Source organism: Chinchilla lanigera, unplaced genomic scaffold (genome assembly GCF_000276665.1).
Source record: "Chinchilla lanigera isolate Chin_1 unplaced genomic scaffold, ChiLan1.0 scaffold00005, whole genome shotgun sequence".
Taxonomy (NCBI): domain Eukaryota; kingdom Metazoa; phylum Chordata; class Mammalia; order Rodentia; family Chinchillidae; genus Chinchilla; species Chinchilla lanigera.
The window spans coordinates 23,926,752-23,944,090 of record NW_004955406.1 but is presented as its reverse complement, the minus strand read 5'-3'; the positions used below and the strand labels follow the sequence as shown (position 1 = coordinate 23,944,090).

The 17,339-nt window shown below is 39.5% G+C and overlaps 1 long non-coding RNA gene across 1 annotated transcript in view; it reads right to left on the bottom strand.

Annotated features, from left to right (window-relative positions):
• The window catches only part of LOC106150098, a 48,993-nt gene extending 36,262 nt beyond the window's left edge, over window positions 1–12,731 (bottom strand). The window contains exons 1-2 of the long non-coding RNA XR_001236708.1: window positions 12,054–12,731; window positions 10,851–11,017 (exon numbers count right to left, since the gene is read on the bottom strand). This is a non-coding gene — a long non-coding RNA (uncharacterized LOC106150098). The remainder of the gene's footprint in view (window positions 1–10,850; window positions 11,018–12,053) is intronic.
• Window positions 12,732–17,339: the final 4,608 nt, after the last annotated feature.

Here is a 17,339-nt window from a genome sequence, read left to right as displayed (position 1 = left end):
TTTTACATTAGATCTTATTGGTACATTTTAGATCTACAGAACAATCACATTCATCATAGAGAATTTGTACCTGTCCACGGTATAACTTGGTTTTTCCCCCATTTCCCTACCTTTTCTTCAACATCTCCTTCCCTCCCCATTTACGAAGTTTTGTTTCCGTGTTTTTCTTTTCTCATTTTTTTTTACTTTCCCCTTCTTTCTTTCCCCCTCCCCTGTCTCTTCTTCCCAAATGGGTTGCCATTTAAAATCAGATCATTTCACAGAAGAATTCAGAATTTCAGCTTCTATTTAAAACTTGAGATGTTTGACCCTAGAGGACCTTCTTTTGCGGCAACCATATGCAGGAGCGAGTAACAACTACCCCACTAGAAGAGTCATGTTATTCTGGGTCCCACAGGACCTGACACTCCACAGCCCCTCCTCTGAGAGAGGTGGGACACTGGTCATTCATTATTGCTCTTTGGCTATTATTGTTCTTATGGTAAAGTTGGAAGTAAAATGTTCCCTATTTATGTGTCTCTATCATCGTAAGTGAGGAAACAAAAGGCCTATCAATGGGAGAAAATACAGCTCATGTTATGGATAGGAGTGAGGAATATCCCTAACCCATTCATAGACCTGGCCCCTGGGTATGGGTGAGTGGCACTGCGGCCCCTAGGCATGGATACCTTTCCATTTGCAGCTCAGGGCTGATGAAACCAACGCATTTACTGAGAAATTCGGCAGTGTTGACTAGGATGCCTGGGCTGCTAGCACCCTGGGAATATTATTAAACTATGTATTAAATACTTCGTCCTTCCAACATGAACTACTCGATTTTTTATCATTCCTTCTACCCCCATGTAAAAATCAGATAAACCTTATCTTCCCCACCAGGGATTTCTTCAGTTCCAGCCTCTCTAATTAATTTCCGTCCTTCATTAATCTTGAAGTCACTAAGGACTCTAAGCAAACACATATAACCTATGCCTAGTAATCAATTTTAATATTCTCTTACATGTAAATATTTATAAAATGCTCATCTCTTGCATAAAAAATTTTTGTCAATCTTTACATTCCTATCTGTGCTTGCAGGGAGTTATTCCTCATCTGTAAATCCTGAAAAAGTACCAAATCTGGAGGGAATAGAGTTTCTCAGTTTTGTGCAAATGGGGATGCTGCCTTTTCTTCTCACCTGTCTTTCTTTTTCTTTCATTCCTTCCTTCCTTTCTTTCAATATCAGTTGTCTTCACTTTCTCTTCTAAAGTGTGCCACTGCATAAAATACAGTGAGTGCCCTGGCTCGTCCTCTAAATCTCAGCAAACAGCACGTGCCTGGCCCATAGGAAGTACTCAAGTAGCATTGAGTGAGTGAACACTTGAGAAAATAAACAAATACAGCAGATGGTATAGGCTTTGAAGTTGGGGAGACATGAATTCAAATCCTAGTTTTGCATCCCAGCTATGCCTTTTCCTAGCCAGGTGTATTTGAACAAGCAATTTTTCTGAGCTTCAGCATAATACTCCATGCCTCATAGAGAAGGTATGAGAATTAAATAAGAATGTTCAAGACCTACTACACAGTAGGTATGCAATAAAGAGTCCTTCATAAGAGAAACTGCAGAGGAAAAAAATGGAAGAAATCTTTAAGCTATTTCTAAGTATAACATACTTAAAAGAGAGAATTTTAAAGTTTAAGAGTTCTGTTTCCTAAATCTGACAAAATCACATTCTTGAAATATTTTAAAACTTTAAGTTTTAAAAAAACTCTATATTTTTAGATGAGCAGAGGCTCCCCAAATATCATTTCATATTGATTATATTTAAAGTAGGGTTTTGAATTTGTAAAACAGATAAACTAACATCTAGAATTGCAGTGAGCTTTTTAATGTTGAAAAACATGCAGAGCCTGCCTGGCAAGCGCAAGGTCGTGAGTTCGGTTCCCGGTACCGGAGAAAAACCAAAAAAAAAAAAAAGAAAAAGAAAAACATGCAGATACAAGACTCAAAATTTGTGGGTTATATATCCATATTTTATGACCCAGTAGATAGCATATTTTAGTTTAAAATACTGCATAGCTTCATAAAATAAACATTTATTGATTTTATACAATAAAAATGAAATTAGGTGACAGACTTCTTTCTTTGCCAATACAAAAATTCCCAATGTAAGATTCTGTAAAATTTAAGTCTTCCTTCACTTTATAACGCACAGCCCTATGATAAAAATAAACACGCATGAGCAGCAGTAGACAACATCACCAAGGCTCACCAGCCTCACACTTTTCTAGTAGAACTACAAGGTGTGAACAGTTGGACTTTCCAAGAGCTTTCAAATCATGGTTTATTGAATTCAACTGGTCTGAGACTGATGTTTTAGAAATGGTCACGTTATTCCTGGCCACTAATTTTAGCTATCCTTTTTGTTTTTTTTTTTGGTTTTGTTTTGTTTTTTTGTCTTTTTTTTTTTTTTTTTGGTTTTTCTCTGGTACCAGGAAGCGAACTCACGACCTTGCGCTTGCCAGGCAGGCGCTTTTGCCCCTGAGCTAAATCCCCAGCCCTTAATTTTAGCTATCCTATCTTTGAGGAAAAGTAATTATTCCTGAAATTGTGTGTATGCTCCTGTCAATGTCAGGTAAAAGAGACACTTGACTATTTGGTCTGTTTTGACTATAACTTATTGCCTAGCAGATATGAGCTTGAAGATTCATTTACTTTTTTGTAATGGCTTGCCCCTCCATCCTGACTTAGTGCCACGTCTGTATGGTGCACTGTCCCCCCAAATCCTTTCTAGCCTCCTTCCAATGTGTTTCTGGCTGCTGAGACTGGAAGGCTAGAGCCCCATCTCCTAGATTTCCGGCAGCCATGGTGTCAAGTGTTAGTCTGCCTGACACACAGGTGCAACTGGCATGAGAGACAGCTGGAAGATTAAACAAGCAGAAGGAGAAGCCTCAGCCCCTAATGTTTTTTCTGGGGCCTGCACCCGAAGGGCAGCACCTGGTTTCTCTGAGGCAGGTCCCGATAGTGCTGACCTCCTTCTCGTGCTGGCTTTCTGGGCTGGCAGCAGCAACTGGCCCCAGAGCCAGGAGCTGATATCTTAGCATCGCAATTCAATGATAGGTCTTCAGGCAGAAGCATGGCTCGGTAGTGTGGGATTTTGTGATTGTTCCTGAGAGTGCCCAAGGCCTTTGCTGCAATCTCCTCGGGGATTCTGAGGGCCACATTCTCTGCTTAATCCCTTTCAGTCACATAGCGAGAGTGCACTCTCTGCTTTGCTACTGAACCTTGACAGACACAATCTTTAACCCCTGACCAGTGAGAATCTCTTGTGCCTTAAATTCAGCTAGGAGATAGGCTTTTTCATTCAAGCATTCCACAGAATAAGGGCCTGGAACCATCTTAGCCCATGGACATGCTGTGACAGGCAAAGCAGTTAGCATTCATTTATAGGGAAAAATGAAAACGAGCCATGTAAACAAGATAATTCTGAAGCTAAATGTACTGCAGCAGCTACCACAGAGAAACAAGATAGTGAGGAGTGACGCAGGCGAGCGGGGCTGGTGATGTAAGATAGGCTGAGCTGGGGGCCTCTCTGAGCAAGTGACACTTGAGCAGAGACCAAAGTAACAAGTAAACAAAGACCCACAAACCCAGCTCTCTGGGCGCAGGATCTGAAAGAAAAAGGCTAAGCCTGGAGAAAGAGCTCAGGATGTGTGAGAGATAGAGGCCCACGTGCCAGAGTTAATGAGCACAAAGGGCCAAGGCAGGAGCCCTTTTCATCAACTCACTCACAACATACTTGTTGAGCACCTACTATGTACAGGGTACCTTTCAGGGTGCTTTCTTACATCAATGGAAAATTGAGATAAAATGTTCAGTGTTCATGAAGATTATACTCTAGTGGTGGAGGAGAGGAAAAACACTAAGTAAGGAAAAATACATACTGTGTTAGATCAGTGCTTCTCAATCAGTTTTGCCCTACAGGAGCCATTTGTCAATATCTAGAGGCAGTTTTGGCTGCCGCAACTTAGGGAAGCACATTCAGTGGGTAGAGGGAAGAGATGCTGCTAAATGTCTTTAATGCACAAGACACTCCTCCACGACAAAGAATTACCCGCAAACTGTCAGTACTGCCAGACCTAAGTGTCTGGAGCTTCAGCTTGTGCTCTATGATTAGGAAACAATTAGGGAACTTTGAGCAGAGAAGTGACATGATTTCTGGCTCTGCTTCTAAAAGGATCACTCTGGCTGCTTTTGAGGAAATGATTCATAGGAGAGCAAGGGCAGAGAGGCCAATTAGGTGCCATTACGATTCAAATGTAAGAGACAGAGGAGGAGAGGGTAACAGCCAAATTTCTGGTTCGAGCAAGTGCAAGATCTGAGATGCTATGCACCAAGGTGGGGGAACTTTGGGAAAAGATTTAGAAGGAGACCAGGCATTGTATGTGAGGCATGCGGAGTTTGAGATACCTACTAGAAATCTAAATGGAGATGTCACAGACTGCATAATCTAGACCTAAAATGTAAGAGAAGAATCTGGACCAGATACACAAATCTCTTTGAAATCACTGGACAGATGGTTTGTAAAGTCTCCAGGTCCATCAAATCATCAAGATAATGGGTGTGAACAAAAGGCTGAGGTCTGGGAAATCAAGCCAGGCCCAGGCTGCACAGAATATTATCAAAACAGTAAGGTTAGCCAATCAAATAGGTTGAAAATATACACTATGATGATAGATCAGAATTTCTGTAAAATGAGGGACTTATGTTTAACTTTCATATATTCATCTTTCAAAGTAGTTCTCAAAAGTGAAGAGTTACTAGTATAATTTAAGAAAATACAGAGACCAAGATATAGCAAAGCAATAGTTTTATAGATCACTGCAATTGCCTAAAGACTGTCATAAGTAGGCCATGAAAGTCCTCTAATAGGAATCTAAAATATTAGAGATGAGGACCCTATATATTCATGTCATAGATGGTAAGAGTTCAGACTTCCATCTGCCCGGGGTCTCACACACTCATTTGCCCAGCACAATCAACACAGGAAATTTAATCTCCTATTTCTTATTTTAATAATTTTTTGTTGTACAAAGGAAACCTAATCAAAAAAGAAATTCTTCTGAAAATAATTAGGAGATAAATTTGTTTCTGGACATCTGGTATTCATAAAATGTGCCTTATGCATCTCTGTGTCTACAGGTGAATAATAATGATGCTATGCACTGAACTCAAGAGTGAAATGCCATTTTGGGGAGATGAAAAAAAGGCCTTTGACAACTATCTAGCAGCTAGGAAGAAGGGAGTAAAGTGAAGCAACACGAGGATGCGAGTTGGTTAGCCCTAAATTGAGAACATTTCTGTTTATCCCTGATAGAGTCTCTCGTGGGTATTGTTGGTGCTAACAACAGTGGAAGGAAGAATGATTCTGTGCTTTGTTAAATAGGATGGGAACTAATCTCGTTCTCATCTTCATTCCAAAGTGTACTCACAAATGCACACATGTATTTCCATGGAGTTAAGGAAGGTGATGAGAATTAATGACAGTCTGCCATAAACAAAGGAAAAGATGCATCAGAAGAGGAAGTGAGCTGGCCCAGTCATCCTGTGAGTCAGTGGTGGAAGAGTCAGCACTTTACCTATGGTTTAGAAAGTGGCTACATATCTTCCGTCTCTGTCCAGTAAGCAACCAGGGAGACGGAGCCGACTCTAGAACAGACTAGCCGGAGGTAGAGGGAAGTGAACTAGACAGTCTACATTAACACAGTAACCCCTGTGGCACATCCAGGGAATGTGAATTAAAACACCTCAAACTTCAAACTCCTGTCATTTAACTATACCAAGTTTCTTTCTCTTAAATGGCATTTATATACTACAGGACAATGTGAAGATTGCTCCTGTTTTTCTTTATTTTTTTCTTAAATTTCTGAAAAAAAAAAATTACCTTTTAAAAACATTTTCATTGAGAACATTACAAAAGAGGGGCTGGGGATTTAGCTCAGCGGCAAAGCACCTGCCTGGCAAGCACAAGGTCGTGAGTTCGGTTCCCGGTACCGGAGAAAAACCAAAAAAAAAAAAAAAAGAGAATATTACAAAAGATACCTCTGAAATTCAAAGGATAATCAGAGCATATTTTGAAAAGTTATATGCTAGTAAGTTATAAAATCTAGAAAAAAAATGGACAAATTTTTGACCTATAAAAATTGAGCCAAAAGAATATAAAGAACCTAAATAGATAAGTAACAAGGCGGGTTGGGGATTTAGCTCAGCGGCACAGTGCCTGCCTGGCAAGGGCAACGTCGTGAGTTTGATTCCTGGTACCAGAAGAAAAACAAAAACAAAAACAAGATAAGTAACAAGGAATGAGATTGAAGCTGTAATAAAAAGTCTCACAACAAAGCTCAGAGCTGGATATCCTGCATTCACTGCTGAATTTTACCAGACTTTTAAAAAGAACCAAGGCTCCTCAAACTATTCCATAAAATAGAAAGGGAAGGAAACCTTCCAAACTTAATTCTGTGGAGCCAGTATTGCCCTGCTACCAAATCTGATAAGGACACAACAAAAAAATAAAACTATAACCCACCATCCCTAATAAACATAGATGTAAAAATCCTTGATAAAATACTTGCAAGCTGAATTCAAAGTATATTCTAAAAATTATACTATAATCAAGTTGTTTCATTTCAGGGATGCAAGAATGGCTCAACATAGTAAATCAATAAATGCAATACAGCACAAAAATAGAATCAAGAATAAAACTGCAGAACTAACCTTTAATAAAACTCAGCAGGTGTTAATGTAAAAAGCCATGAGTAAATTAGACATAGGAAGATTATACCTCAATATAATGAATGTTATATATGACAAGTCCATAGTCAACATCATTCTACTTGGAGAAAACTGGAAGCATTTCCTCTAAAATCAAGAGCAAGACATGGCTGCTCACTCTCACCACTCTTACTTAAGAGAGTACTAGAAGTTTTAACCAGAGTGATTAGGCAAGAAAAGAAATATAAAATATTTCTATAGCAATAAGTGCTATAGAAATAAGAAAGGATGAAGTCAAATTATCCCATTTACTAATATGATTCTATCTAGAGAAAATCCTAAAGACCCCACCAAAAGATTTTTCTGACAAACTCAGGAAAAGAAAAACACAAAATGTTCATATAAAAATCATAACTTTTCTGTACACCAATAATGAACTCAGAAAGAAATCAGAAAACTAATCACATTCACAGTAGAGACACACACACATATTTTTGAGTGTCTATTGATATCACTTTCCCATTTTTGATTGTATTACTTTTTATTCTTAAATTTTTTTAGTCATTTATATATTCTGGATATTAATCTTATGTTAGATGAGTTGCTGACACAGATTTTTCTTTCATTCTGTAGGTTACACTTCACTCTGTCATGGTTGATACATTGTGTCAACTTGAGATGTTTGGAAGCTTAACTAAGTGACTCAGCAGGGGACCAGGGTCCTAACTTTGCAAACATACTGAGCTTGTGGAAGAGGAGCACTTGGAGATGGTGTGAGTGGATAGCTGGTATACAGTAGAAGTGTGGAAAAGAGGCTTGCTTTCCTCCTTTTTGCTCTTGTTGCTTTTGCTGTCTCCTGCCTGGGTAAAGTGTTGCCCTCTGCCATGCCATCCTGCCTTGAAACCAGCTGCTTATGGACTGAAACCTCCACAAACTATGAGCTTAATAAACCTTCCCTTCCTTAACTTTGGGTGCTGTACTTTGTCTCAGCAATGAGAGAAAAGTAACCAGGACTTTTTAAAATTATTTTCTTTGCCAGGCAGAAGTATTTTAAAAATGTGATGTAATCCTATTTGTCAATTCTTGCTTTTGTTCTCTGAGCTTTGGAATCCTATCTAGAAAATTATTGCCTGTACCAATATCTTAAATGTTTTCTTCTAATAATTTCAAAGTTTCAGGTCTTACACTAAGGCCTTTATTCACTTTGAGTTCATTTTTCTACAGGGTGGGAATTGAGATTTTTAGTTTCAATTACCTCCATCTGGATTTCCAGTTTTCACTGTTCCATTTGTTGAATAGGTGTCCTTTTTCCAATGTATGTTTTTGGTATTACTGTTAAGAATCAGTAGACTGAAGATGTGTAGAATTATATCTGGGTTCTGTCTCACTGGTCTATGTTTCTATTTGTATGTCAATGCCATGCTGCCTTTTTTTAGTATGGCTTTCTATTATGTCTTGAAATCAAATATTGTAATGCCTTCAGCATTGCTTTTTTTTCAAGATTGCTTTGGCTACTTGTGGTCTTTTGTGCTTTCATATGAATTTTAAGATTGTTTATTCTAATTCTGTGAAGAATACATCAATATTTTGTTGTGGATTGCATTGAATCTGTAGATTGCTTTGGGTAGTATGGCTATTTTAGCAATACTAATTCTCCCAACCCATGAATATGGGACATCTTTTTATTGTCTGGTGCTTTTCTTCAATTTTTCATCCATAATTTTCATTCTAGTGGTCTTTCACCTTCCTCATTAGATTGATTCCTACAGCTTATGTGTGTGTGTAGACAAGAGGAAATAAAGAGATAGATCCTTTGCAAATGGGAAGGGGGACCAAGAGAAGGAGGGAGGGAGAAGGGAGGAGAGGGGAAGTAGATTTTTAAAAAAAGAATGAAGATGTGTTAGTGCATGTACCAACTTCCCATGAGGAATGTGATCGTCATGTACTACAAGCATGTACTAATAAAAAATAAAGATTGAGAATAAAGGAAATCATGGTGTATACACACCATGGAGTATTATCCAGTCATGAAGAAGAATGAAATAATGCTATTTTTAGGAAAATGAATGGAATTGAAAGATATCATTTTAAGCAAAATAAGCCAGACACAGAAATACAAGTACCACATTTTCTCTCATACATGGAAATTAAAAAGAAAAGAAAAGAAAAAGATGACCTTCAAGTAGGTGAGGAACTTTACTATTAGGAAGTAGGAAGAAGAAAGAATAAGGGAAGAAAGTAGAAGGTGTGACATGGTAAGAAAGAGGACATAATCAATGCACAAAATGTGCATGTATGGAAATGACACAGTTCAATCCATCAATTTTTTTATAGTTAGTATAAGTTAATATTTTTAAAGAAGCAAAAAACATCTCTTCCAAAGTGGGAAAGATGTAAAGTTGCTTTCTAGAATTCTACTTACATGTCTTCTTTCATTTAGGATAAATTAATCAGGAGTATGGTTTAGTGAGAACATACTGTTTAAAAAAAGAACTACTAACAGCACCTCCCCAAAATCAAAGGTACAATAGGCTACATTCCCAAGTCATCTGCCACTGGGACAGATTTGCTTTGGCTCACAGTGTCAGAGGTTTCAGTCCATGGTGGGCTGGTTCCTGTGGTGGGGCAGAACATAATGGGTGTGTGTGACAGCAAATCCACTCACTTCACGACAGCAGGGAGAGGGGGAACTAGCCTGTGCTGACAGGTTTCCTCTGGGTTTTTTTTGTTCTACCTAGGCCCGCAGCCTATTGGATGGTGCCACTCATGTTCAGGGTGCGTCTCTCTGTTGTCTCTGTCATGGATACAGACACACCCAGAAGTGTGCTTTGCACATTCCCTAGGTGTTTCTCAATCCAGTCAAGTTGACAGTCAAGATTATCATACATATCAAATCCTTAAATGATAAGCTTCCCACTGTTGCCTCTTTGAAAATAGCATGCATAAGCCAGTAACATGGATCCTGTTGAATTATTTTCGCAAGTGGTAGAACTTTTCCTATTTTCTAGGCCACTCATTATTCAACCCCATGCTGATCCTATAGTATATACATAATACTTTTGTATAAAAATAGAAAAATCTCATATAATGATACTTAGAAAGAAAAGGTTAATTGGTTACCAGGCTTAATGGGCTATTCATGGATTATGAATATGTGTGGGGCATATATAAGTATACCTAGAAAGGCTAGTACCCAATAGAATATTTATCAACAAAATGGATAACCTTTCATGTGATGTAGTAGAGGGTTTCATACAAGAACTGGGAAGATTAGCCAAAGGACTGCCATGCCTTTTGCAACTCTAAATTTCAAAATATCTGTCATAGTCTGTTTTCTGCTGCTATATTAAAGTGCTACATCATTTACTATCTTATAAACAATACAACAGGCTGGGGAGATAGCCCAGTGGCACAGTACCTGCCTGGCAAGTGCAAGGTCCTGAGTTCGATTCCTGGTACCCAAAAATTAAAAAATTAATAAAATAAAATAAACAACAGAACATTTTTGGCTCAGTTTTACAGGCTGGAAAGTCCAAAAGCATGGCACCAGTAAAAGACCTACATGCTATATCATAATATAGTGGAAGGGCAAGCAAGCACACAAGCAACAGAGAGGAAACTGGCTGAACTAACCCTTCTTATCAAGAACTCAGTCTCCCGAGATAACAGCATGAATTCATTCATGAGGATGAAGCCCTTTATGACCTCATCATTTCTTAAAGATTCCACCTCCTAATACTATTACAATGGTAATTTAATTTCAACATGAGTTTTGGATGAGACAGTGAAGCCATGGTAATCCAGCTAAGGAGGTTTGCCTTAGCTGGATAATCCTGTTTTGCTACTGTTGCTATAGACACTGCCATTCTCACAGGTAGCTCTAGAAGCTTTTTTCAAACTATGTGATTGAAACACACCCAACTTACAGCTTCTAACGAATGCATCACAGGACCTTCAAACTTTGATGTTATTATACCTCTACTTTACATGATCATCACAAACTCCCATGGACTAGGAAGGCCACGAAGTGTTTGGAAACTGAGCTGTGCAACATTGATATCCATATTCAGAAAGTTTACGTGTCAATTTTGCATCCACTTACTCTGCGCTCTGGGTGCTCCTCAACGTAAACCAGATCCAGTAGAATCTGAGGATGGTTTTCCTAGCAGCTGGCATTGTCTGTCTGTCCATTTAACTTCCAGTCCCAGCGCACACCACAGTAATGCTAGTCCCTCTGTGTTGTGTATGCAGGTTTATATAGAGCAAACTCTGAAAGGATGACAAGTAATCAGCTCTGCAATAGCAACATGTCATAATATGCTTCTTTATTTTAATTGTTTTACTCCTAGTAAAGAAAAACTGAAAAAGCAAAAAATACAATCACAGATTTATTTTCACTAATCTTCATAACATAAGAATTTTGAGTGGATACTAATGCAATTTTCTCCAGCTAGACAGTGTTTCAATTTACCCTACATATTAAATCTTAATTATCAAAAATTATTTAAAGTAATCCAAGCTAATCAAAAACCAAGTTTCTTATGTTAAAATCATTTATGCTATTCTCAAAAGGGTCTTTGTCCTCAATGGAGAAATGTGACTTCCTTAGTTATCTGTGGAAGCAACTACAAGATCATCAAGTCTCCTCCTGCAGTAAATAACAAATGGGAGAAAAATCAGATATTACTTTTTAAAAGGCTTCTCCCATGATATCACCAGCAGTCTCAAGAAGACACTGTATTATTTCTTGCTCATATGAATACACTAAAAATGTATATCCTAATAGGGTTGCAGCGAATCCTGCAAAATGTGAATCCCACCTCCTTTTATAAGGACTAAATATTGTGAAACTTCCTCATTTCCTTGAAAGTATCAAATTTAGGCTTCTGCAGCCTCGCACATGCTGGCTTATTTATTAAACATGTGTTATATTAAATTAATTAAAATATCCCCCAACTTTGGTTGATCAAACACTGTGAATTCATCTGTCATCTGACAAAAAAAAAAAATGAAGAATTAAGGTGTTAGGTTCATTTGCTATAAATTTGGCACACTGATACCAAGGCAAGTCACCAAATTAGGCAGGTTATGGGACCCTCTTCAACCCACTGGGAATCTATAAAAGGAGAAGTACATTTTTAACTTTCCTGCTGAAAAATCACTAGCCAGGGCATGGAAAAATCCCTAACCTGGTGCCTCTGCTTTCTTTAACCAGCCCCACTGGCGTCCTGGCAGACCAATTTGGAAACCATGATTAATCCCTTGGTAAACAGAAAATAAGCTCTGAAGCCAAGAGAAGCCAAACCTGAGTCACTCTCTGGAGGATGTACATTCAGCCGGTCTAGCTCCTCCTCCTTGTCCAGGAACTGCTGATTTTCAGCAAACAGAAAGGCCTTGCTGTGGTGACAGAGGAACCCACTGAAGCAAAGACCAAAACATTGTGAGTGGTTGACTGTAACCTAGTGCCCACTTCTGTGCAGGGATCACCATGTCCTATGCAGTTCAAATGAAATTGGCTATAGTCCCATCCTACATAAAATAAAAAACTTGGGGCTGGGGATATAGCTTGTGATACAGTGCTTGCCTTGCATGTGTGAGGCCCTAGGTTCGACCTCCAGCCTGCAAAATCAAAAAGGGAGGGAAGAAAGAAAAAGAGGGAAGGGAAACTCCATATCCTCCAGTCACTGAGGAGAAAGAGCTGTCTTTGTCACCAAGACCTTCAACTTAGTCTGATCAGTGGGTCGTCTTAGGTTGCATGAGTGTTAAACTTTTGCATGAGTGTTCAATTGCTACCACTGCCCATGTGAACATGGCCTGGACCCCCTCACTTTGTGAACCTCTCCGAAACAATATTGATTCAGAGTTCTGGGTAACTAACTGGTATGGAAGATTCAAGGCATGAAAAAGATTTGCATGGAAGCATCAAAAACAATTTAAAAGTAAAATAAGGAAATATTTTTAAGTCAGGTATGGTGGTGCATGCCTGTAATCCCAGCACTCGGGAGGCTGAGGCAGGAGGATCATTGCAAGTTTGAGGCCAGCCTGGGCTACAAAGTGAGCTCAAGGCCAGCCTGAACTGCATAGCGAGACCCTGTCTCAAAAAGATCAAAAAGCAAACAAACAAACAAAAGAAATATTTTATTCTTACAAGCCCTTCAACCACCATGGCCCCAGATATTACTGACTTTTTCCCTTTCCTTCAGGCTCTGGCCTCCTGCTCTGCCTCTTCTTTCCCTTCTTTCACTTGTCCCTTCCCTCTTTCTCCAGCTAACCACCTCTCCCAAATTCAAGTCACTTTATCATGCAAATGTAACTTTGATTTTTCTGGTCTCTGCAGACTGGATCCTCATGGTGAACTCTTAAAAACATTTTTCTAAATGAAGACATCCTTTCCTATAAGGAACTTTATGGATAGGTGTTCAAGTACCTTTGCACACACACACACACACACACACACACACACACACACACACACCCGCTGGCCCTCAGCAAACACAGGAGCAGTTTTACGCTCCCAGAAAGTAAGCCCAAAGGACTAGAATGGGAGAACTGGGCAGAATGAGAGGTTTTAAAAGTGTGCTTTGATTTCTACATATGAGTACTGCTTTTCTTGTACTTTTCTAGCGTGCAGTGTGTTAACTAAAATACTAAAGAGTCTCAGTTGCTACCTAGCTGCGGCCAGGTGAGCACAAGAAAGCCTAGCGCCTCTTCCTCACTGGCACAAATCCGGTTCTGGGAGCCCGCGTTATTGCTTTCTGCTGGTCACACATTATCTCAAACTCAACTTCTGCTCTTGATCTTTCACCCCTGCTACCCTCCTTTTGCCTCCTGAGACGCTTTTCCAACTCCCACCTCTTGAATCAGATGCATTCTTCAAGGTTTCCTGCGTAGACTCACAGATAGTGGTATTTTGTTTTATTCTTTCCCTTATTTACGCAGGGACTTCTTCCCTAGTAGTGGTATGTCTGGCACTTTCTTACTGTTTCCCCAGGTTAACAAGCATAGTTCTACACATCCAGTGAGTGATCACTAAGTGTCTGTTGAATTGAATAAAACAGATCCTAGAGTCTCTGAGCCACAGTCCTCCCTTATTCAGTTACTCTTTCCCTGGCTTCAATTACCTGCAGCCCACAGCAGGCTAAAAATCTTAAATGGACAATTCCAGAAATAAACAACTTATAGATTTTTAGTGGTGTGCCATTCTGAGAAGCATGCTGAAATCTCAGGTGTGCCTTTCTGTCCCGCCTGGGGTGGAAATCACTTCTTTGTCCAATATACCCACCCTGCATATCGCATACACCTGTTCGTCTTTTACTAGCCGGAGAGGTTATGAGACTGACTGTCATGGCATCAGTGCTGCCATCATGTAGCCTTTATTTTACTTCATAATGGCCCCAGAGAATAAGACTAGTGATACTAGCAATCAGATATGCAAAGAGAAATTGTAAAGTGCTTCCTCTCAGTGAAAAGGTGAAAACTGGCAATAAAGAAAAAAAAAATTCAGCTAAAGTTACTATAATCTATCATGAGAACATATCTATCTGTCCATAAAACTGTGAAGAATAAAAAGTTGTACTAGTTTTGCCGTCACACTGCAAAGTGCACAAGTTACGACCCCAGTGCCTGAGTGATAAGCTAAAACAGAAAAGCCCACTGTATTCTAGGGCTTAGTACTGTCTACAGTTTCAGGAACCCACTAGGGGTCTTGGAATGTACCTCCCTATGGATAAGGGGAGACTATGGTAGATACAAACATCAACCCTGCAAACCTCAGTGAGGTCAGTCAGGGACTCCTGGATCCTTGAAAATGACATTGTGCCAGAGATATGGGCAGTTTCTAATCTGCAGTGTCATGTCTATCTTTTTGTAACCTTGATCCATTCATTCTCTGAGCACTGCTTTTTCATCTATGATATAAAAAGTACTTGACCTGCTCAGCTCATGTAATAGTTGTACAGATTAAATGGGAGTATGTATATACATTTCTATATCTATATTTATATATAATGGTAAATAATACTCAATATTTTCATTAAATTTTTCATATAATATATGACAGTGATTTGAGAAGCATTATACATAACTCAAATAATAAGTATTAGGGTATTCCAGATAGCTTAAAAAGATCACAAATATTGATCCGGTAGCATTAATGATACAGTCTTTTCACCATGAAGAATTTTCTCAAAAATAAATACCATTGTTATTTCTCAGGAACATTTACTTATCTATAAAAGCTTTATTTCGGTCTTCTAACCTATGCAAATCTTACCCATAAGCAAAATGCCTCCTTTTTTTTCTTTCTCCTGTCAAGAGGATTTGTGTCCTTTCCTGTGGGGTTAGTTATACAAAACCCAACGTGTATAAAGGCCGTCTTTGATGCTAACCTTATGAAAATTATTCCATTTAACATTTGATGGCAAAGTGTATTAGGAAAAATGTTTTGGATGTGGCAAATTTCACCTAACATAAAGGAATCACCATAGTAAAAGTTTTTAAAATCATAGCAAGTATAAGAACTTAGTAAATTTTCAGGCACTGTAGCCTACATTGTTTTTCTTCTTCTTCTTCTTCTTTTTCTCCTCCTCCTCCCCCTCCCCCTCCCCTCTCCCTCTCCCCTTCCTCCTCCTCCTTCTTCTTCTTATTTGGTATGTATTAGTTTCTGTAGCTGCTGTGACAAATTACCACAAATTTGATGGCATAAAATAACACAAAGCCATTTTCTCATTGTTCTAGAGACCCAGAAGTTTGAAGTCAGTTCCTCTGCACTGAAACAGAAGTGTCAGCAAAGGCATTTCTCCTCGTGCTCTAGAGAGAATCTATTCCTTTCCTTTTCCACTTGTGGCGGCCGGGGGCATCTTTGGGCTGCATCTGTATCAATGCGGGATGTGCCAGTGTGGGCACAATGCCTTCTCTTCTGTGCGTCATCCTCCTCTGTCTCTTCTCAGGACACTTGTCATGACACTCAGGACATAATCCAGAAATCTCTTGTCTCCAGATCTTTAAGCACATTTGCAAAGACCCTTTTTTCTTTTTTCTTTTTTTTTTTTTTTGGTTTTTCTCCGGTACCGGGAACCGAACTCACGACCATGAGCTTGCCAGGCAGGCTCTTTTGCCACTGAGCTAAATCCCCAGCCCCTCAAAGACCCTTTTTTCTAACAAGGTAATATTCATAGGTCCCTGGGATCAAAATGTGGGTTTGTGGGGAGATACCATTTTCAGCCTACCACACGGTGCTTCTCAAGCTTTAGCATTCATTAGAACCATCTGGATCCTAATTTCTTTTAAAAAATTGCTAGGCTCTACTCCCAGTGTCTCAGGAAATCCAGGGTGATGCTCAAGATTCGGAGTTATTAACAAATTCTTGAGTGAAGCTGATGCTCCTGGTCCCCTTTGAGCATCACTAGCGTAATTTACCAATCCTTTAAAAATGCTCTTCCTGTTTAGTTTTACCCCTTAATCTATACGTTGCCGGCTTTTTCTGCCAGTCTTTTGTATATATTCTCACGTCAGAGCTGATGACAGAAACAGTACAGAGGTACTCATTTTTTCTTTCAGATACTGCTGGCCTCCCCTTCTTTAGAACTCTGCAGTTAGACATGTCTGGATGATTCCTTTTCTGAAGGCTCATTTGCTGTTCCTGTTGGCGTCTATGAGAGGAAGGATAGGGTAATTAGGACACTTCCCTTAACCTGGCATCCAAGGACCTCCAAAATATAACCCGAATCTGTGCCTTTAACTTGCAGGTAGCTTCTTTGCAGCTCCCTCCACTCACCTCTCCAAATACAAGACTTCTTCATGGGGTTTCAGCTAGACAGTGTGCCTTCTTGTCATCTATCCAGAGCTCCATCTCTGCCTGTCAGAATCCTAATGTTCCGTAAGGTCCACACCATCTGCCTAGCCTTTCCTGTTCAGATCAGTATGGTTCCTCCCTCTGCACTGAACTCGATAGAGCACTTTTGTGACGACTGATAGACTCTCCTTCGAACTGTAATTATCTATGCACCTTATAACTGGTCCATGGATTATCAACTTCTTAGTTTATAAAGATTAAGGAGTTTGTAAAGATTATTCTTGTGTATTTTCATTTCATGTGTGACACCGATAGAGGTTTGCAAATTAGACAACAGAATTCTGTCTGGTGTTAGCATTTCATATCTGCTCTAATCTCTGCAGTTGAAGGTCACACCACTGCTGCACTTGTCTCTGCTTTGGTGGCTCAGCTACACAGTTCTTTGGGGAAGCTGCTCCCCGCCCACCTCATCTGTGTAGTTCTGATGCTGGCTGTCAAAGCACCTCCACGCGAAACCCATCTTCCGCCCTCCCACTCCCACAGATGTCAGCCCCTTTCCTACGATTTTTAAAATTAGCTGGTAGAGAAAATGAGCCCCTTCCCCTCGGGCAGAGAAGCTGGGGATTTGTTGTCATGGGGGGAAAACAGGATCAAGAGACTGAAGTTAACATGCAAAGAGACATAATGAGAGGGAAAACATGAGTCCTTCTGTCAGCAGATTGCCAGGTTCTGTCGTCCCTGCCTTTTCGGTGGTTTCATAATATGAGCTAATAAGGTTGCTATTTTGCTTCCTATGGC